The 26,669-nt window shown below is 41.7% G+C and overlaps 1 pseudogene; it reads right to left on the minus strand.

Annotated features, from left to right (window-relative positions):
• Positions 1 to 1,660: 1,660 nt before the first annotated feature.
• Positions 1,661 to 26,669, minus strand: part of LOC129698552 (uncharacterized) — a 71,147-nt pseudogene continuing 46,138 nt past the window's right edge.

Raw genomic sequence — 26,669 nt, forward strand, 5'->3', positions numbered from 1 at the left:
TATCACGAGAAAAAAGATTCAGATTATCTACCCTATCTATACCTTTTATAATTTTATGTATATCCATCCCCCTGAAGCCTCCTTCACTCCAGTGAAAACAAACTTGGCCTACTTATTTCCTTCCCACAACTCTGGTGTGGGCAAGTTGGGCCGAAGGTCCGGTTTCCACACTGTATCACTCCATAACTAACGGCCTCCAATCCAGGAAACACCCTGGTGAATCTCCTTCTCATTCTCTCCAGCACAGCTACATCCTCTCCTGGTGCGGTGACCAGAAATGGAAACACATCATTCCAAGTGTGATCTACCCAGCATTTAGTAAACTTGTAAACATATCATCCCATCTCTTATATTCTACGCCCCGACCAAGCATGCACATGCCTGCTTGAACAGTCTCTCCACTTGTGCTGCCACTTACAGGCAAGTGCATTGTTTGTCCAACAAGCTTGAAACATAGCACAAAACAACAATAATGTTTAATTCTAACGTTTATTTGCGTCTATTATTATCTAATTACCTCTCCAGCTATGAAAGTATTTGGCTATTGAACACTTTGGTGCTATTATTCAGATTTACCTTCAATATTAAAGATACACTTTTGAAATCCCAGATGGATTCCTTCATTTGAAGAGATGAGATTTTTAATCCATGGTGCAAACAAATATCAGAGCCAAAAAGAAAATCAAGAAGTTAGCTAAATTTGAAAAGCTGCCAATCAGATGCTTATGTGAACACAATACTTAGCCAGAATGTGTTTGAATTGAGCAGCCCAACTCCCCCTCAGGCCAGTTGATTAACCATTGGAACACTCCATTGAATTGAATGGAATTTGGGAGTTGATTTGTGAGACTCATTTGTTACTTCATTCATTTGCAATGAAGGAAGAGTCAAGAGTGTTTAATTGCCATAGGTACTGAAAACAGAACAATGAAATTCTTACTTGCTACAACATAATAGATCTGTAAACACAGTACTCATTGATGACAGAACAAAGAACAAAAAGTTCAATGTTTAAAACAAAATCAATATTAATGTAAAAAGGCCAAGTGCAACAAAACAGTTCATAGCTTGTAGTTTAGTTGATATTTGTAGTGTTCTCGAGCCTAATGGCTTTTAGGAAGAAGATGTTCCTGAACCTGGAGGTCAGTTTTCAGACTCCTATACCTTATTTCCAGTGGCAGGAGAGAAATGGGAACATGGCCTGGGTGGTATGAGACCTTGAGAATGCTAGCTACCTTTTTTGAGCTGACGATAACACAAAATGCTGGAGTAACTCAGCGGGACAGGCAGCATCTCTGGAGAGAAGGAATGGGTGATGTTTTGGATAGAGACCATTCTTCAGACCCTTCTTCAACCCAATAATTCACCCATTACTTCTCTCCAGGGATGCTGCCTGGCCCGCTGAGTTACTCCAACATTTTATGACTAACTTTGGTTTAAACCTGCATCTGCAGTTCCTTCCTATACCCTTTTGAGCTGGTGCCTCCTATAGATCCCTTTGATGTTGGGGAGGTCAGTATCTGTGATGGAACAGGCAATGTCCACTACTTTGTTCCTATGCATTCGAGTAGCGAGTCAGGCCTTGATGCAACCAGTCAATAAGCTCTCTATCATACACCTGTAGAAGTTCAAGAGAGTGTTCATTGACAACTAAATCTCCTCAACCCTCTAAAGAAATCAAGGAGTTGATGGGTTGGGGTTTCATCATGATTGCATCAATGTGCGGGGCCATGGGCAGATCTTCAGACATATGCACACCCAGGAATATTACGTTGATGATGTTCTCCATCTCCAACCCACCAATGAAGATAGGTTTGTGGATTCGCAGACCTACCCCTTCAACAATCATCTCCTTGGTCTTACTGCCGTGGAGAGCAAGGTTGTTCTTCGAGCACCAGTCAGTCTGATGATTGGTTGTCCTCCAATACTCTGACTCGTCATTACCTGTAATTCATCCAACAATGGTGGTGTCATTGGCTAATTTAAAGGTGTAGTTGGAACAGTGTCATACAGACTCCTCAAAAGCACACAAATGCTGGAATAACTCAACAGGTCAGACGGCATCTCTGGAGAACATGGTGAGGTGATGTTTTGGGTCGAGACTCCTCGAAAGGTTTCAACAATCAACCCAGTTCATGAGAAGTGGGGTGGGAATGGCAGCCTGGATATTTGATTCGGATTTTTAATTTTTGGCCACATCCAAGGCCATCTTTTTAAGGGTTAACAACTCCCCTCCCCCATTCTTTCTCCATTTGCACAGCTGGAATTTCTACACAGTCCACCTCTCAATAAGATAGCAGCAACAATCAATAATTAATCCTTGTAGCATGCGCAATACATTTTAAATGTCACATCATTAATTTTATAACAGCATATTAATCTTGGTTTGAGAACGAAAATACTCCCACAGCAACACATTCAAATTACAGTAAAACCTCTGTAAGTTCCACAAAGGCTCAGCCAGTGTATCCAACCAAGGAAGGTCATTGGCCTAAAAACTTTCTCTCTTCACAGTTAATGTTTGACATGCTGAGTATTTCCAGCATTTTCTGTTCTTAAGTCCATCCACTATGTAGTTGACCCAAAAGAGAACTAGGGCTAATTCTCTGGTACTCTAAATTTGAAACACTACCATTCAATGTAGCAATGTTACAAAATTTTGAGATTTAAAAAATCAAGTCTGCAATTTATCCCATCAGATAAAGCATAACAATAAGTTTAATTTGACACCAAATTCACTTTCATATCTCAAGTATTAAAAAAGTTATGGCCATTTTCATGCTCGGAAATTAGCATCTTGTTCCCTATTGATTTTCAATGGACATTATAAAAAAGCTGTGATCTTGGATTGTCAAACGCCCATTTCTTAAGGAAAGATTAACATTTTTAAATAGCCTAAGTGTCCAAAGATTATTCACAAATAATTCACAATATAACATGATTTTTATATCTAATTTACATTAATTTATAGGCCAAATGGAAGGAATTTAGTGTTCAATTGCTGTAAATAAATGCCCATTTAAATCGGCTTTCTAGTGGGTTCATGTGGAACGCGCCGGTTTAGAATGTTGACATCGCGCTGGATTAGTGCCCTCAAATGCCGAGAAAAATACTGCGGGATATAAAAAGCCCAAAATGAGCTATTCGCTATAGATAACTTGATATTCAGGGTTATATATATGCCCCATTTAATGTAAAAATAAGGTACATACCTTTAATTGTTTGCTCTATAAAACCCTGGGGCTGCGACAGATTGCGGAATGAAACAGTAAATTTAAATCTATTATAACTATATTATCGAGGCCTATAAAACTAATAATACCTTTTGCGACCGGGTCTTGCAGCGATTTTTCGTTAATGATTTACTAGGCTGAACATGTGCGATTAGTACAGCCTAGTAAAAATCGCGTTTTAAACCCGCCCCCTCCAAACAGCGCCAAAATTGCGGGCCTGCCTGAGGGCAGATTCCCAATGACGATTCAGGTAGGTTTTGTAACATACCTATTCAATGCTTACATAAACAAAACATATAGCCAGTTTGTAGAAATAAGGAACTGCAGATGCTGGTTTACCAAGGAAAACAGAAAATGCTGCAGTAACTCAACTGGTCAGACAGCATTTCTGGAGGTGTCGTTTTGGGTCGGGACCATTCCCTTGAACAATGGTCCCAACCCAAAACGTTCCCTGTCCATGCTCTCCAGGAATGCTGCCTTAACGGGTTGTGACCTGAAATGTCATCTATTCCTTTTCTCCAGAGATGCTGCCTGACCCGCTGAGTTACTCCAGAATTTTGTGTATATCTTCAGTGTAAACCAGCATCTGCAGTTCTTTTTTACACATACTGTCTTATCCGCTGAGTTACTCCAGCATTTAGTGTCTAGCTAGTTTGTATTGGAAATAAAATATTTTAGCCATTCTCAAACTAGATGAATGCCCTCATTAACATAGTAAATAAAAGCATGTATCAGTAACATCTATCTCACCATATAGTTTCAACACTAGTTTCATTTTGGTTATTATTCTGGTGCATAGATATTGACAACATAAATTTATCCAGAAACATATATTTATGCAAATAAAAAAAATGTTTAAACCATAATTAACCATTAGGGCGGCACGGTGGCACAGAGGTAGAGTTACTGCCTTACAGCACTTGTAGTGTTGAAGACCCAGTTTCGATCCTGACTATGGGTGCTGTCTGTACGGAGTTTGTACGTTCTCCACGTGATCGCGTGGGTTTTCTCCGAGATCGTCGGTTTCCTCTCACACTCCAAAGACATACAGGTTTATAGATTAATTGGCTTGGTAGAAATGTAAATTGTCCCGAGTGTGTGTAGGATAGCGCTAGTGTGCAAGGATTGCTGGTCGGCGCGGACCCGGTGGGCTGAATGGCCTGTTTCTGCGCTGGATCTCGAAGCTAAACTAAACTAAACATAATGATTCTTTTAATCTGTTTCTAAAGGACAGCACTTAGCAGATTTGGTTCACATTCAAGCTCATTCCCATTAGATTCTGTTCCGGGTAGATGGTGTTTAGCCATAAGGTTATAAGCCTCATTGGACTGAGCCATATGTTTTCTGGGATGCCAACCAGATTGAAGAGTGAATAAACCAAACCATTATAATGAAGTAGTATTAGATGAAATTTGTGTTCAATTCCCCACAACTGATCTGCACATACATTGGAACTTACAGTTTCTACTGAGCTAGTGCCAATCACAAATCAGAACTGTGCAATTATGTCTTGAGATTTATTTTTTACTCGTTTCTGTGAGAAAACTATATCTATAGAGAACGGGCAGTGCACACAGATTTTGATGTCAGATTGAGACAAGAGTCAAGTGAAAACCCCTCTGTCTCATTAAAGCCCCTTAAGGGTAAGAAATCAGCCATCCATATCCAATCTGGCCTGTAGATGACCCCAGACAAATCAATGTGGTTGACTTGATGAGCCCCAGCAGCTACTAAACTGTATTATAGTTGCTGCATTGAAAAAGAGAACAAGTAAAACAGACGGACCACCTCATTACAAAGTCCTCCTATAAATAGTGAGACTAGCATGAGAGACTGGGAGAACTGCCCCACAGACCTGTCCAGATGCTCCTTCAAATAGTCATCCCAAAAGAATCCTACCACTTCCATGGTTGGAGTCATGCCTCACATTAGGGAAGATGGTTATTGGATAGGGGGCAGCACGGTGGCTAACGGTGTCTTTAGAATGTATCAGTTGCTGCCTCATAGCGCCAAAGACCTGGGTTCAATCCTGACTATGGGTGATGTCCGTACAGAGTGCCCATGTGGGTAATCTCCGGGTGCTCCGGTTTCCTCCCACACTCCAAAGATGTACAAGTATGTCAGTTAATTAGCTTCGGTAAAATTGTAACTTGCCCCTAGTGTGTAGGATAGTGTTAGTTGGTAATCGCTGGTCAGCGCAGACTCAGTGGGCCGAAGGGCCTGTTTCCATGCTGGATCTCTTAAGTCTAAAGTTTAAAGTCAATTATGTCTACCTTGGAATATCACTGCAGGTATTCCTCAGTACAATGCCTGAATCCATCTTCAGTTAATTCATCAATGACTTCCTTAGATCATAAGGTCCAAAGTGAAGTAGTCAATGTCTGCAAATAGCAAGACTGAGACAATAGGCTGATTGAGGGCAAGTAGCACTTGTGCCCCAAAAAATACCAGACCATAACCTTCTCCAACAAGAGAATCCAACGATCTAGTCAACGTTCAATGTCACTACCATCTATAAGCACCCCATCATCGACATCTTGGAGTCCCATTGATCAGACACTCAACTATACCAGCCACATACACAGTGTAGCTACAAGAGGATAGAGAAGGGGTATCCTGCAGCAAGTCACCACACCAAAGCCTTTTTATCACTTAGAAATCAGATGTCAGGAGTGTGATGGAATGCTCTCCACTTGCCTAGATTATTGTAGCACAACAACTCTCAAGATGCTTAACATTTTCCATGAGAAAGAAGCCCGTTTGATCAGCATTTTATTCATCATTCTATTCACTCCAACCATCAAGAAGAATGTATAGGAGTCAGAAAACCCTAATCATCAGATTCAAGAATAGCTTCTTCCCAACAATTATCAGCCTTTTGAACATCACACAACACTAACCTCAACTATGAACTTCAGTGGACTATCTTTAGTTGTAGCAATGACCTTATGTACTAGTATTGTGGTTATTAATGTTTTACATTTTTGGTTCATTACAAGCTATCTATGTTTATTGCTTTTACAGGCCAGTTACGCTGCAGCAAGTAAGAATTTAATTGTTCCACTGTCGTGACATAGAGTGTTCTCCATAATTTTTTTAAAAAGCATCATTTATTTACTTGCCTCTGTACACAATTTAAGATTTGTAATATAAAAAATCTCAGATGGTTATGGTGCACATTGTAGCAATGTTACAAAATTTTGAGATTAAAAAAATAAAAGTCTTTAATTTATCCCATCAGATAAAGCGTAAAAAGAAGTTTAATTTGACACCTAATTCACTTTCATATCTTCAGTATTAAAAATGTTATGGCCATTTTCATACTCGGAAATTGGCATCTTGTTCCCTATTGCTTTTTTATTGACTAAACACAAAAGCTGTGATCGAGTACATTTAAAAGCCCATAACTTTCTTAAAATTTAAGAGAACTGAAAGAAATTTTCAGTTATTATGGATTGATGCAGTCTGAAACAAATATGAAACAATCTTACTTAGATGACTTGAAATTAAAGCATATAGTTAGTTAGTTACCTAATTGTAGCTAATTACAAAATTCAATTACTAGATTTAAACATCTATCCATTTCTTAAGAATAGATTAACATTTTTGAGATAGCCTATGTGTCCAAATAACAATAACACAAGAATTCAGAATATAACAATTTTTAAATCTCATTGTCATGGGTTTATAGGCCAAATGGAAGGAATTTAATGTTTAATACCTGTAAATTTTACTTCTGAGTCACGTGAGTGACTACGTGAAGAAGGCCGTCCAGGCGCATGCGCGTCATCTCATCAGACGCATAGCGCTGCGACAGTGGCAGGACGTGTGGAACCTCCAAGCAGTGAGTGAAAGAAAACCTGAACGTAAGTATTTTACTTTCATTTCAGGCTGCTTTTCTCTGGAGACTGCTTGCAGAGACACAGGCAAGTCTGATGTATGGAGAAAGGTGGGAGGAAGAATAGTAAGCGCACCGCAGTAAGCACTCAATAAGACAAAGTGTCTGAGAGTTGCGGGCGCCCGACTAAAAAGTCGATTGTAAAGAAATAACTATTTTACACGGGGGAAAAAGTCCCGTTGAAACTCCCACAGGGAGCAAGGCCATAAAGAAATAATAGGCCTGGAAGACTCTGAGGAGTCTGAACTATAGAATTTATAAACTGGAATTCCTCATGGGTAAAAACAAACTCCAGAAGGAATATAAAAAACGCGGACTTAAAGAGCAACCGCATGGAACACCCAGAAGAGGTTTTGGGAAACGTTGGCCCAGATTTGAGCCAGCGACTGAAATGCCTGATGATAAAGATGAATATATGGGCTGACCTGACACGGAGGCAGCACCAGAAATACCTGAAAGACAATACAAGCGTTGGTCTACAGGAGATCCTGAATATGAAGGAGCACCCAAAAGTGGGCTGCCAATATACAGCTCAATGAAAGAGCTTGATGTACCTCAAAGAGGAAAAAAGGGCTGGCCTGACACGGAGGCAGCACCAGAAATGTCTGAAAGACAATACAGGCATTGGTCTACAGGAGATCCAGAATATGGAGCAGCACCCAAAAGTGGGCTGCCAATATACAGCTCAATGGAAGAGCTTGATGTACCCCAAAGAGGGACAAAAAAGCGTAGGCCTATCATAGAGCCATCGCATGTAATACCTGATATGAAAATCCAGGTGAAACCCATTATGAGGAGGAATATCCAGAATACTCTGAATCAGTTGAGGACCAGAGCCCAATGCAAAAAAAAAAAAGTGCCAGGGCTGGCCCAAAAGTTCTCTAGTCCCACTAACAAGGGAAAACCTCTATCAGAGGAGATAGCAGAGAATATAAATTACCTGCTTTCCCATCATTTGGAAGACCAACGATGGATGAAATTGAGAACAAATATAAAATCCCACAGAACTGTGCTCGGTTAGGAGTTCCAGCTATTAACAAAGAAGTGTGGAATTATATGGGCACTGCAGTAAGGTCTCAAGAAATGAGATTACAGCGGGTATTAAAATTAATGGGGTCAAGCATTACGGCATTTTCCAGAGATCTGGAAGAAGGAAATGTGACAACGTCACAACAGGATGTGATGGGAATGATGTGTAATGCACATTTTGGAGTAAATCTGTGATAAGACCTAACATACATCCTAAGTTTGCAGGGTTTTGTAAACCATCAAATATATAATTGCCACACTTACTCTTTGGTGTGGTGCTTGCCAAAAAACTGAAGTTTCTCAACGAAGAATCAATAACCATCGGGATGATGAAGCCACCGATGTTTGGCAGCACAGCTAGAAGGCAATATCCATACCGAAGGGGAACTGGTGAAGGAACAAGTCGCTCGTACTCGCATACAAGATATGGACATACAACCCCAGGACGTGGAGGACATGGTATTTCCACAAGGGGCAAGGTACGGAAAGTGACACCAGTAAACCCTGAGGTAGGTGGTTCTGGTTCTGAAAGAAACATATCAGATGTGTCCTACTTACAAATTGGGGGTAGGTTACAATTATTTTTAAAAGAATAGAAGCTAATAACATCTAATGCACATATACTGTGCAGTATAATGGGGTTTAGAATTGAATTTTACCAGAATTAAAATCCCCCTACTCAACATACTCCAAAAAGAATACATTATTTCTCTAAAGAAGAGATTAGAATATTTCAAATAGAATTTGAGATTTTGAGTAAAAAAGGGGTAATAGAGAAAACAACATAACAACCATCAGTTTATATCTAGTATTTTCTCTAGACCAAAAAAGGATGGGGGTAGTGGGATCATTTTGGACCTCACAAGTCTTAACCCTTTTGTACAGTATAAACATTTCAAAATGGAGACTTTTACTAATGTTTTGCAATTAATTTCAACAGCATGCTATATGGCAAGCATAGATCTCCAAGATGCATATTACTCTGTGGCTGTGCATGTTAAACATCGCAGATATTTGAAATTGTCTGGATGAGTCAATTGTGGCAATACAAAGCATTGCCTAATAGCTTAACTTCAGCTCCCAGATTGTTTACAAAACTGCTGAAACCAATCTTAGCATTGTTAAGACCTCAAGGCCATTTGATAATGGCTTATTTGGATGACATTTTAATTGTGGGAGATACTGAAGCCATGGCAACAGCCTCAGTTTTAAAATTAAAACTTACATTTCAAAAAATGGAATTTGTGATTCACCGAGAGAAATCCAGATTGACACCTAACAAAATAATTGAATACTTGGGGTTCACTACTGACTCAGGCCACATGATAGTGAGTTTACCCAAGGACAAAAAGCTGCAATTGATTGAGGGTTGTAAGGAGCTAATTGCAGGCAAACAACCATCAATCAGGCAAGTAGCAAGTCTGCTGGGCAAGTTAATTGCTTCATTCCCAGCTGTTCAGCTTGGCCCACTGCATTATTAGCAGCTGCAGAGAGCAAATATTGTAGCATTGAAAAGACATGCTGGACATTTCGATAGACCTATGCAAATACCTAACACAGCAATTGAGGATATAAAATGGTGGATTAAAAATGTGGATTGCTCTTACAGGAAAATTCTGATTGAATCACCAGCTACCATTTTACAAACAGATGCAAGAGCACTGGGATGGGGAGCTGCGGGTGCCATCTCAAGCTGTGGAGGTAGATGTAATGCAGAGGAAGAATCTTTGCTCGAGACGCATGGCATTAATTATCTGGAATTACTAAGTGTGTTGCAAGGGTTGAAAGCCCTTTGCCGAAAGGTACAAAATTTGCATGTACAGGTTCAGATTGACAACACTACGGCAGTGGAATATGTCAATCACACTGGTGGAATCAAGTCAAAAGCATGTGACAGATTGGCAAACATGATTTGGCACTGGTGCATTGAGAAAGATATTTGGTTTTCTGCAATTTACCTACCAGATAAATTCAACATAATTGCACGTACTAGATCAAGAAATTTCAATGACAATAAAGAATGGATGTTAAATCGTGACATTTTTCACAAAATTGTGAAAAAAATTGGGAAACACGTTAAATTGGGGTGGAATGTTTTGTATGCATTTCCTCCCTTTTGTCTCATCAATAGGTGTCTACAGAGGATCAAACAAGATTATGCTTCAGGATTGTTGGTGGTTCCAGATGGGCCCACACAAACATGGTAACCATTAGGGTTAAAAATGGTGACTGAACCCATTATGGATGTCTTTAGAAAAGAAAACCTACTTGTGCACACTGTAACTTGTGAATTTCATCCTTTACATGATCGTATTGATTTATTGATTTGCAGATTCTAAAAAGTACCTAGAAGCAGTACATATAACCATATAACAATTACAGCACAGAAACAGGCCATCTCGGCCCTACAAGTCCGTGCCGAACAATCATTTTCCCTTAGTCCCACCTGCCTGCACTCATACCATAACCCTCCATTCCCTTCTCATCCATATGCCTATCCAATTTATTTTAAATGATGCCAACGAACCTGCCTCCACCTCTTCCACTGGAAGCTCATTGCACACCGCTACCACTCTCTGAGTAAAGAAGTTCCCCCTCGTGTTACCCCTGAACTTCTGTCCCTTAATTCTGAAGTCATGTCTTCTTGTTTGAATCTTCCCTATTCTCAAAGGGAAAAGCTTGTCCACATCAACTCTGTCTATCCCTCTCATCATTTTAAAGACCTCTATCAAGTCCCCTCTTAACCTTCTGCGCTCCAGAGAATAAAGACCTAACTTATTCAACCTTTCTCTGTAACTTAGTTGTTGAAACCCAGGCAACATTCTAGTAAATCTCCTCTGTACTCTCTCTATTTTGTTGACATCCTTCCTACAATTGGGCGACCAAAATTGTACACCATACTCCAGATTTGGTCTCACCAATGCCTTGTACAATTTTAACATTACATCCCAGCTTCTATACTCAATGCTCTGATTTATAAAGGCTAGCATACCAAAAGCTTTCTTTACCACCCTATCTATATGAGATTCCACCTTCAAGGAACTATGCACGGTTATTCCCAGATCCCTCTGTTCAACTGCATTCTTCAATTCCCTACCATTTACCATGTACGTCCTATTTTGATTTGTCCTGCCAAGGTGTAGCACTTCACATTTATCAGCATTAAACTCCATCTGCCATCTTTCAGCCCATTCTTCCAAATGGCCTAAATCACTGTAGACTTTGGAAATCCTCTTCATTATCCACAACACCCCCTATCTTGGTATCATCTGCATACTTACTAATCCAATTTACCACACCTTCATCCAGATCATTGATGTACATGACAAACAACAAAGGACCCAACACAGATCCCTGAGGCACCCCACTAGCCACCTGCCTCCAACCCGACAAACAACCATCCACCATTACCCTCTGGCGTCTCCCATTCAGCCACTGTTGAATCCATCTTGCTACTCCTGCATTTATACCCAACAGTTGAACCTTCTAACCAACCTTCCATGAGGAACCTTGTCAAAGGCCTTACTAAAGTCCATATAGACAACATCCACTGCTTTACCCCCGTCAATTTCCCTAGTAACCTCTTCAAAAAATTCAAGAAGATTAGCCAAACACTACCTTCCAGGCACAAATCCATGTTGACTGTTCCTAATCAGACCCTGTTTATCCAGTTGCTTATATATATTATCTCTAAGTATATTTTCCATTAATTTACCCACCACTGAAGTCAAACTAACAGGTCTATAATTGCTAGGTTTACTCTTAGAACCCTTTTTAAATAATGGAACAACATGCGCAGTATGCCAATCCTCGGGGACTATTCCCGTTTCTAATGACATTTGAAATATTTCTGTCATAGCCCCAGCTATTTCTACACTAACTTCCCACAATGTCCTAGGGAATATCCTGTCAGGACCTGGAGACTTATCCACTTTTATATTTTTCAAAAGTGTCAGTACTTCTTTTACTTTGAAACTCATAGTATCCATAGCTACTCTACTAGTTTCCCTTACCTCACATAATTTAATATCCTTCTCCTTGGTGAATACCGAAGAAAATAAATTGTTCAATATCTCCCCCATCTCTTTTGGCTCTGCAGATAGCTGTCCACTCTGTCTCTCCAATGGACCAATTTTATCCCTCGTTATCCTTTTGCTATTAATATAGCTGTAGAAACCCTTTGGATTTACTTTCACCTTACTTGCCAAAGCAACCTCATGTCTTCTTTTAACTTTTCTAATTTCTTTCTTAAGATTCTTTTTGCATTCCTTATACTCCTCAAGCACCTCATTTCATGCTGCCTCTAATTATTGTAGATCTCCCTCTTTTTCCGAACAAGATGTCCAATTTCCCTTGAAAACCAGGGCTCTTTCCAATTTTTACTGTTTCCTTTCAACCGAACAGGAACATAAAGATTCTGTACTCTTAATTTCCCCTTTAAATATCCTCCATTTCTCTTCTACATCCTTCCCATAAAACAAAATGTCCCAGTTCACTCCTTTTAAATCATTTCGCATCTCATCAAAGTTAGCCTTTCTCCAATCAAAAATCTCAACCCTAGGTCTTACATTAAGAAATGGGAACAGTTTCTTCAACACAATATTTCTTACCACACTGCAGACGCTTCAGATGTTGTAGAAATTTGTCAAAATTACATTTTGATGATAATTTAAGCTGTAGTGTGATCAACACAGCAAGGAATGCTTTGTTGGCATACTTATCGAGACCATCGGAACATCAAGTTCTAGGATCACACCCTTTGATTTGTAGATACATGAAGGGCATCTTTAATGCTAAACCTCCCAAACTGAGATATACGGAAATCTGGAATATGAGGGATGTACTATCACTACTTAGGGATTGTGATCCCATCTCAAATTTGTCGGTAGACAAAATTACGATGAAAGTAGTCATGTTAATGGCTTTAGTATCAGCTTAAAGAGTACAAACATTACACAAGTTAAGGATAGACAGAATGGGAATGAAAACAGAGGAAATTACATTCTATGTACATGACTTGAGAATTAAGGGACAGAAGTTTAGGGGTAACATGAGGGGGAACTTCTTTACTCAGAGAGTGGTGGCTGTGTGGAATGAGCTTCCAGTGAAGGTGGTGGAGGCAGGTTGGTTTTTATCATTTAAAAATAAATTTGATAGTTATATGGACGGGGAAGGTATGGAGGGTTATGGTCTGAGCGCAGGTGTATGTGACTAGGGAAGAATACGTGTTCGGCACGGACTAGAAGGGTTGAGATGGCCTGTTTCCGTGCTGTAATTGTTATATGGTTTTATGTCTATGACCTGCTAAAACAGAGCAGACCAGAAGTCTCGGGGTGTAATTTGATTTTCAACATATCCTGCAGATCAAAGACTTTGTCTAGTTACATATTTAAAATACTACATTGAGACTACCAAACATCTTAGAGGTGTAGAATCTGGATTATTCATCAGCCATAAAAAGTCACACGAAAAAGTGACAACAAAAACAATTTCAAGATGGCTGAAGAAGGTGCTATTGGATGCAGGAATTGATACTGACAAATTTAAATCTCATTCCACCAGGGCGGCGGCAACTTTGGCGGCCAAGGATTTGGACATTCCAGTAGACCATATCCTTGCGGCCGCAGGTTGAGAAAATGAAAGTATGTTGCACAAGTATTATCACAAAGAAATTGCAGACCCTGGTGTATTTGATGGTACTGTTTTGAATTCAGTATTAAATGTCTCTAGAGATTAAAATGGGACACATAATGTTACCAAAAAATAAACCATTAATGAATTAAACAAGTATGATGGTTTGCATGTTATTGACTGTTTTTCACTCATAGAGTCAAGCAAAATGCAGTGATATGCTGGAACCCAATCTACGGCCTGAAATCACAGAAGCTTTAAAATCCTCACGTGACTCCGAAGTAAAATAGTAAGATTAAACGAGAATTTACCAGTTTGAAGTTTGATCTTTATTTTATGAGGAGTTATGTCGAGGGACTACGTGCCCTCCGCTCCCACCCTAATAAGATCAAAGGTAAGTTAAGTTTGTATCAAGTAGCTTACTATTATGCTTCAGAGTATATCATCTGTGATTTCACACTGCTGCTTTGAAGTTTGATGCGCGTGCGCCTGGTCGGCCTTCTTCACGTATTCCCTCGACGTAACTCCTCATAAAATAAAGATCAAACTTCAAACTGGTAAGTTCTCGTTTAATCTTACTATTAATGGCCATTTAAATCAGCTTGCCAGTGGGATTTTCTGGAACGGGACCATTTGGAACGTTGAGGCTACAGCGATTTAGTCCCCATATCGGCAGCAAATACACTGCCGGTTTGTTCGGGGACTAAATCACCGTTTCGCAACTTAAAATGTGAATTAAATACATCTTAAGAAACACTTTTATACATAAAAATAAACTACTTTCTTTTACCTGGTCCCCTACATAAAATCCGGCCCCGTTGTCGGCATTGAGGGCTTCAGAAACTGATTTAAATATCACTCCAGCGATTAAATTGTCGGGCAAATTTTTTTTTAAAACACACAGAACGGCCGTTGGAACGATTCTTTAGCAACATCTTGCACTCCAACAAAATATAATTCAGCACCAGGTCAGACAAAAAATGCGTTTTAACCCCCCCCACCCCCTCAAACGCGCCAAAATTGCGTACACGGCCAGTAGCAGAATTGCAGCGCCACTGAAGGTAAGTATTGTAACATACCTACACAGTCAGATTTTAAGAAAAGCCATTTTTATACATTTTGGTTTCACAATGTAAAAATTACAGCAGTGTTTATACATAGTCCCCCCATTTCAGGACATCATAATGTTTGGGACACATCAATGTAATGTAAATGAAAGTAGTCATGTTTAGTATTTTGTTGCATATCCTTAGCATGCAATGACTGCTTGAAGTCTGTGATTCATGGACATCACCAGTTGCTGGGTGTCTTCTCTGGTAAAGGGGCTGTCCCACTTGGGCAACCTAATCTGCGCGTTTAGAAGAGTGTCTTCGATCTTCAAAGTCACAGCATGGTCGACACGAGGTCCTAGGAGGACCTAGGAGGTCCTATGAGGTCGCTGGAACTCTCCTTCATGCTCGAGGGAAGTTCCCGAATACTCGTGGCCTCATCTAGGTCGCGGAAATCTTTCTGCACGTTGAAAAATGTTTCCCCAAGTAAAATTTGGTCGGCATGGGTCTTTTTAACTCGTAGTGCAGTGGAGTGGGGTCGCTATTTACTTACAGGCAGTCGAGGGCAGCCGTAGGCAATCTCCTTCGCTGACCAGGCATTATGATTGGCTCATTGGAGCTTGGAGCATAGGACCAAGGAAGACCGACCCGCTAAACTTTATTATACATCTTAAAAGTGTCTCCAATCCTTCTCTCCCCCCCCCCCTTCTCTCTCCTCTCTTCTCCTCCCAACCCCACCCCCCCCCCCCCCCCCCCCCCCCCCTGCACTCTCTAAAGGACTTACCGTAAATTGTGGCAGCCGTTTTCCTTCCTCTTCATCGCACAGACAGCGTTCCTTCGCTTTCCTTGGCCCCCGCTTTTGCGATGTCTTTGTGTGTGTGTGAGTGTGTGTGCGGTCGGTAGATGCAGCTCACAGTTCGGTCGATTCAGCTCGCGTTGTTAATGCGGCCGGTCGATCCAGCGAGGCTTTCCAGGAGAGTGGATGGCTTGAAGGTGGAAGACACTCTTCTGGACTTGCGGATTAGGTCGCCCAAGTGGGACAGGCCCTTAATGCTGTCCCAGGTCTGTATTGCAGCCATCTTTAGCTTATGCTTGTTCTGGGGGCTAGTTTGGGGGGGGGGGGGGGGGGGGGGGGGGGAGGGGGAGAAGGAAGAAGGAGTGGGGACACTTTTAAGAGTATAATAAAGTTTAGTGGGAATTCTACTTACCGGTCGGTTTTCCTTGGTCCTGAAAACTCCAATGAGCCAATCAAGATACAAGATACAAGATACATTTAATTGTCATTTGGACCCCTTGTCCAAACGAATGCGTTTCTGCAGCCATACATAACACATAGACCCACTGCGCAACATAATTTACATAAACATCCATCCATCGCTGTGATGGAGGCCAAATTTTATCTCTGCTGCACTCTCCCCCCAACATGTCTGAGTCAAATTTTCTGCGACCTAGCTGGAGGTCGCGGGATGTCCCACGGCCATTCGAACATGAAGGTGAATTCCAGTGACCTCCCGGGACTTGGTGTTCGACCCCCCGGCGCGCTTGAAGGTCAAAGACACCATTCCAAACTCACAGATTAGGCCCCGCTCCTGGAGGGACAGCCCCCCGCAATCTTCGGGTCTCGTCTGTCCACAAGACCTTTTTCGGTCTCCCTCCAGGGACTGCTCCCGGTTGCTCTTTTAAGTACTGCCGTTGGCAAACTCTCGGGTAACAGCAGCTAACCAGCGGCGGCAGCAACAGCGCTGCCTGTAGCGCTCCATATTTCTGTTCGGAAATCCCTGCGGACGGTGAGTCATAGACCAGAGTCCCCGGCTTGACTCCTGTTGGAGGCCGTTCCTCGTTGCGGCCCCAACGACAACGGAAACCTGACGAGAAAAGGTCGGGTCTCCAGTGCAGGGAGAGATTTATAAAAGTTTCTTCTGTCATCAGCTGTGGAGGTCTTCCTTGGACTGCCAGTCCCTTTGTAATTAGTAAGCTGACCAGTGCTCTCTTTTTTCTTAATGATGTTCCAAACAGTTGATTTTGGTCAGCCTAAGGTTTGGCTGATGTCCCTAACAGTTTTATTCTTGTTTCTCAGTCTCATAATGGCTTCTTTGACTTTCATTGACACAACTTTATTCCTCATGTTGATAAACAGCAATAAAAGTTTCCAAAGTGATGGAAAGACTGGAGAAAATACTAGGTGTTGAGAGCTCTCTTATACCTGCATTACAGAGGCAATTAAACACCTGAGCAATTACAAACACATGTGAAGCCATGTGTTCCAAACATTATGGTGCCATGAAATGAGGGGGACTTTTTATAAACACAGCTGTAATTTCTACATGGTGAAACCAAAACGTATATAAATGGCCTTTAATAAAATCTGACAATGTGCACTTTAACCACGTGTGATTTTTTTCTATTACAAATCTCAAATTGTGTACAGAGGCAAATAAATAAATGACGGGTCTTATTCCCAAACATTATGGAGGGCATTGTAGTTTCCTTCACTTATCTTAAATGCATATAGTACAGTATAGCAAATTGTACAATTAGTTAACATACACAACATTATAATTTTATACATGTTAATTTTAAGAATCTAAACTGAACATCTGCTATTTATTCCTTGCAAAATAGAAATGAATAAAATCTTTTCAATGTCAATTATATCCATGAAATGTTGAAATAGCTCAATGATAGTTTTTTGTAATGACAGCATCTGAAACCTCGGTTCACTCCTGACTATGAGTGCTGTTGTACGGAGTTTGTACATTCTCCCCATGACCGCGTGCGTCTTCTCCAGATGCTCCACTGTCCTCTCACATTTCAAAGACATGCAGATTTATTGGTTGAATAGCTCAGTGGGTAGGGTAGAACGGAGTGGATTCGGTGGGCCGAAGGGCCTGTTTCCACGGACTGTATCTCTAAAACTACAAAACTGAAACTGAGTACTGTCTTTCCAGACCAATGAACCATTTTGGAAAATCATGTCGTTATGTATGACATAATTTTGTACATCAAAATATATGTTATGAACAAAGCTTCATGGCATTTCTATTTCCAAATCCTCTGAAGGCAATCTGGTGATACTAACAGATGGAGCTGTTTACACAACATCTGCTTGCTTCTAAGACCTCCTGGCTTTCCTGTTGTTGACCACTTTGAAGTGGAGGATTAATTACCTGTCAACTTTCAAGAGTGTGGCTAAAGGGCCTGTCCCACTTTACCGAGTTATTCACAAATTCTCCCGAGTTTTCAAACTCGCAGAATGTTCGTAACAAATCCGTAGGTGGCCTTGGAGTCTGTGGATATATCGTAGCGGTTCGTTATGCCAGCCATAGGTACTCGAGCTATTTTTTTACTTGTGGACATTTTTCATCAGGCCGAAAAAAGTCCCGATTTAAGCCACTGTCCCACTTTCCCCGAGTTACTCACGAATTCTCCCAAGTTATCCCCTTGATTCAAACTCGGAGAATGTCCATAGCGAGTCCATAGGAGTCCGTAGTGAGTCCGTAAGAGGCCGTAGCAGTCCGTAAATATTTTGTAGTGGCTTGTAATGTCAGCCGTAGGTACTCGGGGTATCAGGTAAGTCAGGACGTTTTTTCAGCATGTTGAAAAATGTCCACGAGTAGAAAGAAATAGCCCCGAGAATCTACGGCTGGCATCTCCGAGTTTGAATCAAGGTGAAAACTCGGGGGAAATTGGTGAGTAATTCTGGAAAGTGGGACAAGGGCTTTACCTGATGCCCCGAGTACCTACGGCTGGCATAACGAGCCGCTACAAAATATCCACGGACTCCTACGGACTTGTTACGAACATTCTGCGAGTTTGAAAACTCGGGAGAATTCGTGAATAACTCATGAGAATTCGTGAATAACTCGGGAAAGTGGGTCAGGCCCTTAATGGTTATAATTACTAGCCCACATCCTCATAGCTGATATCATTACTGCCACATATCTCAGTACCTTACCTCCTGGAAGAGCAAAGATTGCGAGAACAAGAAGTTTGTGCTTAAACTGTACAAAATGACTGTTTAGACCACAGCTAGAGAGGTTTAGTTCAGTTTACAGCACGGAAACAGGCCTTTTGGCCCATCGAGTCCACACAGACCAGCAATCCCCACACATTAACACTATCCTACACACACGAGGGACAAATATTACACATACACCGAGCTAAAAAAGACCTACAAACCTGCATGTTTTTGGAGTGGGGAAGGAAACCGAAAATCTCGGAGAAAATCCACACGGACACGGGGAGAACGTACAAACTCCGTACAGACAGCGCTCATAGTCGGGATCGAACCCAGGTCTCTGGGGTTGCAAACATTGCAAGGCAGCAACTCTACCACTGTGCCACCGTGCGCCAAGTATGAAAGAAATTGACAAAGATATAACCTGGACTGCAAGGTGAGAGGTCAGACTGCTTCACCATCTATTGGGGATCTTTGAAGATGTGACTTGTAGAATAAATAAGGGGAGCATGTGGACATGGTGTATTCAGATTTTGAGAGGGCTTCCAATAAGGTCTCACATTGTGGGTGAGTCAAGAAGGTTAGAAGACATGGGACTGGGAATTGTATTATGGAATGGATTGAGAATTGGTTAACTGGCTAAGAATTGGTTAACAGGCAGAAAGGAAACGGGTAGAAAGAGAACAGGCATGGAGCGGCATGGTGGCGCAGCGGTAGAGTTGCTGCCTTTCAGTGCCAGAGACCCAGGTCCGATCCTCACTACGGGTGCTATCTGTATGGAGTTTGTACGTTCACTCTGTGACCTCATGGGTTTTCACTGGGTGCTCTAGTTTCCTCCTACACTCCAAAGATATACAGGTTTGTAGGTAATTGGCGTTGTAAGTTGTAACATTGTCCCCAGTGTGTGTAGGTTAGCGTACGGGGTGATTGCTGGTCAGTGCGGACACGGTGAGCCAAAGGGCTTGTTTCCACCCTGTAACTCTAAAGTCTAAAGTAAAGAAAGAGTGGGAATAATGAGCTGTACAACAAGGATCAATGCCTGAACCCTAACGTTTCTCAATCTATGAATATAAATTTGGCTGATGGGACCAAATGCATTTTTATAATTTTCTAATGAAACAAAATTAGGTGGAATTAGTAAGAAGGAGATGTAGAGTTTTTATAGGGATATGGACAGGCCGAGTGAGAAATCAGATGGATATAGCAGACGAGGTATAAGATGTTTAAAATGGGAGATCATCCACTTTGTTGCAGAAACCAGAAAAGCATAATTTCTTTCAAAATGATGACATTGGGAAATTCTGCTGTTTAAAATGAACCGCATGTCGTTGTACAGATCACCAAAAAGAAACGGGAGACAAAAGCAAACTGCAGATGCTTGAATCCTGAGTAAAAGCAGACTGCTAGAAGGACTCAATGAGTCAGGCAGCATCTGTGAAGGGAAATGAACAGATGACATTTTGGGTTGGCACTGTTCCTCAGGCAAATGCAGCAGAAGGAAGAGAACTGGTAGGAAGAGATAAGGGGGAGGATGGAACAGGGACTGGCAGGTTAATCCAGATAAGGAGAGGTTTATTTTTTTTGTAATCCGGATTTTGAAATTTTGTGATTAAAAATCTATTAAAATCTCTACTTTTTGAGAGACAGTGGGGGTGTCACTGTTAAGTGCTTGTTAAATGTCTCTGTTAACATTGTATTAACACGATGTGTCACCAATTTTGTTTTGACCTTCAAGCATTACTGAAGGTATTCACAGAGAATTTCTTAAAGCTGTCTGATGCGGGTACAATTACCATTTGAATTAATTGGATGTATTGGTGGATGGGAAAGATTTAAACAGTATCTGATTTAAATGGGTCATTAAGGGATTCGGTCGGAACGGGTTTCCTGGCTGGCTTGCAGGTAAGTCCTCATTCAGGTCACTCACGTTATTTAGTATATTTGTACCATCTCTCTCTCTCTCCCCCCTCCAAGGTTGGTTCTTCTGTTTGCCTTTATTTGCTTCAGTTTTATTTGTTTAAGTATTATTTATCACATTGTAGCATTTGAAAGATTCAAGCAGGTATCAGACACTTTCTAAGGGCTGACTCAGCCCATTCGCAAGGGCTTTTCATCGCCCGGAGCGACTTAAAGTCAAACTGCTGTGTCGAGGCAATTGAGGCTCCTGATGTTGAAGCTCCCGCCGGCCGATTTTAAGCTGTGCCGGGCGATGAAAGGCCCAGCGAATGGGCCGATTCAAGCCTCACGAATTGGGCCAGACGAAGCTGCTGTTGCTGGAGTTCAGAGTCGGTCACCAACCAGGTCAGCTCCCAATGTTACCGTCCACTGGGCCCACGGCCAAAGCCTCCAAAGCCTCGAGTATGCGTGTGCCCGTGCACATGGCCACCAAGAAATTGTGTGTCCCCCCCCCCCATGTTTTGATATCAATTTCTGCCCCAGTGGAGAAGCCTTTTGGCTTGAAGAAGGGTCCAAAACCAAAATGTCATTTGTCCATTTCCTTCCACAGATTCTGCCTGACCCTGGTGCATCCCTCCAGCAGTTTACTTTTTTGTTACAAAAAAACAAGCATGCAGGTTCAGCAAGCAATTAGAAAGGGAAATAATATTACTAAATGATGGTAGATCAAGACTAAAGGACCTCCTCTGTAATGTTGGTAACTGAGGTGAGTTCTAACTGTTGTGTATAAAATTGTGGGCCTGTTAGTTTTGTGTTACTGCTGGGTGCCAAAATGGTCACTGTGTTCCCTTTTCCACCTCCTGAGTCTACCTGGTCTTTGCTGCCAACTAGGCATCTCCCAGTCAACCAACCATGCAGGTTGGGTTCACAAATGGGTTCACAGTCAACTTAGTAGGTGAATTGACCAGGATGAACATGAAGTAGCTGCGTGGCTCGGTGATAAGACCATCAACCAAGAGAGGCACAGTATTAATGTTATTGTTAGAAACATGATAAGGGGGATGAAGATAGGATAATTCAAAGAGCAGTGGGTTCCAGAACTAAAAGGGCAATCACATCAGACACTTTGTTTCAATGAAGAAGCACTTGGATTACTAATTGAAATGCTGTAATCTACAAGGCCACGTACTGAGTGCTGGGAAATCAGATGAATCCAACATCCCTTTTCCTAGGCATGCAAAATGAGTGGAAAAAAAACCCCACAAATTGCTGGAGTAACTCAGTGGGTCAGATGGCATCGCTGGAGAACATGGATAGGTGATGTTTCGGGCTGGGACTCTTCCTCAAACTGATGAAGCAGAGGGAAGGGAGCTGGTAGAAAGAGATAAGGATAAAGGGGTGTAAAACCTGGCAAGTGAATCCAGATAAGGGACCTTTCTTCAGACAAAAGGTGCCCACCTGAAACGTCACATATCCATGGGATGCTGCCTGACCTGCTGAGTTACTCCAGCACTTTGTGTCTTCTTTGTAAACCAGTACCTGCAGTTCCTAGTTTCTACTAAGAAAATGAATTAATGACTTGGTTTGTGTGATGAATTTCTATGTTTCTTTAATTCAATGCATTCTTCACACAACACTTCAAGGCCACTCTGATTTGATTGAAAAGCCAATTATTTCACAAGAAAGATCTTCAACTGGTCACCCGTTAGCTCACTGCAGTGTCTAGAAAGTTGTATAAAAGAATAACACTGACACCACTTGACTCTTGAGATCTCTGCAGAGTACCGATGTCCGTGCCCTGAATTTCCATCTTTGAACAACTTCCTGCACTGAATCCAAGAGTTCAGAATCATGTCCCTGTCGCTGACCTCTTCTGCTCTCACCTTCATTCAGTTGCAAACCTCTTCCTCCTAGGTAAATATATCTCTCTCCTATTCTTCATGGTCGCAGGAGTGCATCTGCCAAGGCGATGCAATCTTTGCGTGTGTGTGTTCCATTCTGGGAATTAACTCTTTTCTTCCCAACTTCAAATTGGTTTGTCACTTTATATGTTGGAGTTAAGATTATGGAATAGAGTCATAGAGCTATACAGCTCGGAAAAATACCTATCGGCCCAACTCCTCTTGCTGATTAAGTTGTTTAAACAAGATAATCCCACTTGCCAGTTCCTGGTTGATAACTCTCTAAACCTGTCTATTCATGTACCTGTCTAAGTTCTTTTAAAAAAGTTACAGTTGCTTCTACCACCTCATCTGTCAGCACGTTCCATGTACACATCACCCTCTGTGTGAAAAATCTGCCCCTCAAGTCCCTTTCAATTCTTTACCCTCTTCACCTTAAACCTATACCCTCTAGACTCCCCTACCCTGGGAACAAGTTATCTGTGCCCCTCATTATTTTATAAAGCTCCTTAAGATTAACCCCTCAGCCTCCTGCATTTCAGTCTATCCAGCCTCTCCGTATAACTCAAACCCTCCAAATCTGGTAACATCCTTGTAAATATTTTTTTTGCATTCTTTCCAGTTTAATGACATATTTTCTATAGCAGGGTGACCAGAACTGTGCACATGTACTCCAAGTGTTACCTCACCAATATCAGGTACAGCTGTAAAGATGCTCATCACATCTCTGGCCATTAAATACAATTGTTTAATGGTGCTTTCATTGTTACATGGGCAAAGTGCTAATACAGTGGAATTCTGTTTCTTACAAACAGTCCAGTAGAGTATTGCCATACCAACAACCCTCGATTAGCAAGTGTAAAGAAATAGTCTACTGAGCACGCATGCAAGAAGCACCTTGTCCATGCTCCTGTTTTTATGAGCGGTACCTTTTCCAGGCGAGTCCTAATGCTGTTACAGGCCTCCAGTCATCTCCTTCCTTGGACCACGTCCCTCTCCTCACCCATCCACCTTTGTTCCCCAGGGGTGCCTCCTACAATACAACCACAGAGGCACAGGAGACCCCTGATCCCTCTCCTCTCCTACCGGCCTTACTACTCACCTCTCATGTCCATCATCATCACCGGATTCCTCATAAGATCATAAGTGATGAGTAGAATTAGGCTATTCGGCCCATCAGGTCTACTTCACCATTCATTCGTGATCTATCTCCCTCCTAACCCCATTCTCCTGCCTTCTCCCCATACTCTCTGACACCCGTACCAATCAATAATCTATCTATTTCTGCCTTAAAAATATCCACTGACTTGGCCTCCAAAGCCTTCTGTGGCAAACAATTCCACAGATTCACCGCCGTCTCACAAAATAATTTCCTCCTCATCTCCTTCCTAAAAGAACGTCCTTTAATTCTGAGGCCTAGACTCTCCCACTAGTGGAAACATCCTCTCCACATGCACTCTATCCAAGCCTTTCACTATTCTGTATGATTCAATGAGGTCCCTCCTCATTCTTCTAAACTCCAGTGAGTACAGGCCCAGTGCCAACAAATGCTCATCGTATGTTAACCTACTAGTTCCTGGGATTATTCTTGTAAACCTCCTCTGGACCCTCTCCAGATCCAGCACATCCTTCCTCAGATATAGATAGTCCTCCCGGTCCCTGGTCTTCAGAGGATGAGCAGGGGCCGCACGACACCTTCACCCTCTCAAGCCGGTTCCACTGAGCAGGGGACCATTTTAAAGTGCTCCCCCAAAGCCACGTTCCACCAGGTCTTCTGTTTGGCCATAGGGACCAGCTTGGTGGGCTCCCCCTGAAGCCACGCTCCTCCAGTCCAGGTCTTGAGTTCAGCCACGTGAGGGCATTGGCCTCCTGGAGACTTCCAAGTGTGTGGAACACCTCGAGGTGAAATGGCAATAAGGTGGTTGGGTTAATAAACCACTGACTGGTAAGATGAATATTTCAATGCTTTCTACATGCTGTTGAATCCATCTAAACCTTGCCTCCTAGCAGGCCATTGAATTAAAAGAGGGGTCCTTAAAACCAGGGGCAGATGCCAACTGAAAATGGTCAGTCCTGAGCCCTGGTAATCAGTGCACGCAGACAACATACCAACACATAAAGCAGACCACTGTTATAATTTACAACCCTGGGAGTTTGGATAAAGCAGGCTGTGTCGGGCAACTGAACCATCCTACCAACAACTAGAGAGGAGTCTTGAGCTACTATCTACCTCATTTTAGACCCTTTATAATTAGACTTTACTAGACTTTATCTTGCACTAAACTTTATGCACTTTATAATATATCTGTGGATGGTTCGATTCCAATTGTGTAGCGTCTTTCCGCTGACTGGTTAGTGTACAAGAAAGGCTTTTCACTGTATCTTGGCACACGTGACAATAGACTAAAGTGCTAGCAAGACACGTTTCACCAACCACTGGCCGCTATGTACCTGAATTATATTTCCAGCTGAAGGGCAACATACACGTTTATGCAACACTTTGCCAGGTCTGCGGTGAAATTTCAATTTGAGTGATAAACTGAATTGCAGCGTGAATCAACAAAGCTGCAAGTCTCCAAGCAAAACTGATACAGAAAGCGAAATGGTCATAGAGATGTATATACACAAACAGCTTAGGGCACAAAAAACAGCAAAACCCTGCTATACATTTCAGATAGACCCAAACTGCTGGAGTAAGTCAGCAGGACAGGCAGCATCTCTGGAAAGAAGGAATGGGTGACTTTTTAGGTCGAGACCCTTCTTCAGAGACCCTTCTTCGAGACATGAAGTCTGAAGAAATGTCTCGACCCGAAATGTCACCCATTCCTTCTTTTCAGAGATACTGCCTGTCCAGCTGAGTTACTCCAGCAGTTTGGGTCTAGCTTCAGTTTAAACAAGCATCTGCAGTTTCTTCCTGCACGCTGCTATACAATTTGTCTCCTTGACCTATTATCCACTATTTAATGCGACCTAAAATGCAGGTTATGCATTTGAAATTAAGCTTCATACACATGACATTAAAATTATCAGGATGTGCTCAATCTTCAATTCATACCCGAAGGACATTTTTTCCTGAAGACATCCTCTTTTTCATAACCAAATGGCTTTGCTTTCAAATTTCACATTCATCTCAATGACTTAAAATTTTTACAACTGAATTAATCTAAATTTTCAGGATTAAAGTTGTGCATATGTTAGAAAACAGATTAAAAAATCATGCTGAGGTTTAGACCTATGCCGTATTTCTGTGCTGTTATGTATTGTGTACAAGGAACCTAAATGCCAGAATTCCTGTTAAATTCCCCATGATAACTGCATGCAATTCGGTGAGTCACATGGGAACTAGGAATTGAAATGCAGGAGCTCTTATAGTAATGGTTCTCAGGGGAACTGCTGCTCTGAGTTTTAGGTCAAAATAGAAAAGGCTGAACTAGGACTGGTGGGTCCTGGATAGAAATTAGCTTCACACAATCCTAACAAATGATCAAGCAGTTGCATTGGAGGTGGATATTTGAGAGAAATTACAGAACAATCAGACTCCTTGCCCTCCATAGAAGAAAAAAAGTCTTACCTTGACAGAGCAGGTTTTGTTTCCTTCGTGAGGAATGGATGGTTGGCTCTGGTGATGGACTTTCCAATGATGTTTCTGGGAAGGACAAGTGGTGCAGTGCTGCTCTATGCATGTCTCCATCCTCCCATGAAGTCCTGAATGGATTAGCAGGCTTAAATGTGGAGGAAGTAGTGGAAGTGATGAGATGGCTTATCCCAGTGATTAACCCTGCTTTAGGGAAGCTTGCTTGTGCAGTCCCCATAAAAAATATGTTTATTTATACCGCTTGTCCTCCCTTATTTGTTTGCCCTTCCATCAGCTGGAATAATATTTTCCTATAACATTTCTACTGTGTCTTAATAAGTACCAATCATTCCTCTCCTCTTCTTTCTCTTCTGCCTGGAGATTACATCTTTGTCTGTCTTGACATTGTACTCCTCAATTCTCTCGCTAAATGGCTTTAGGGTGAACATCGCTTGTTAATCCTCAGTACCTTATTTGTTTCAGAAAGTTCAACTCTCATT

The sequence above is a fragment of the Leucoraja erinacea genome, chromosome 7, assembly GCF_028641065.1.
Source record: "Leucoraja erinacea ecotype New England chromosome 7, Leri_hhj_1, whole genome shotgun sequence".
Taxonomy (NCBI): domain Eukaryota; kingdom Metazoa; phylum Chordata; class Chondrichthyes; order Rajiformes; family Rajidae; genus Leucoraja; species Leucoraja erinaceus.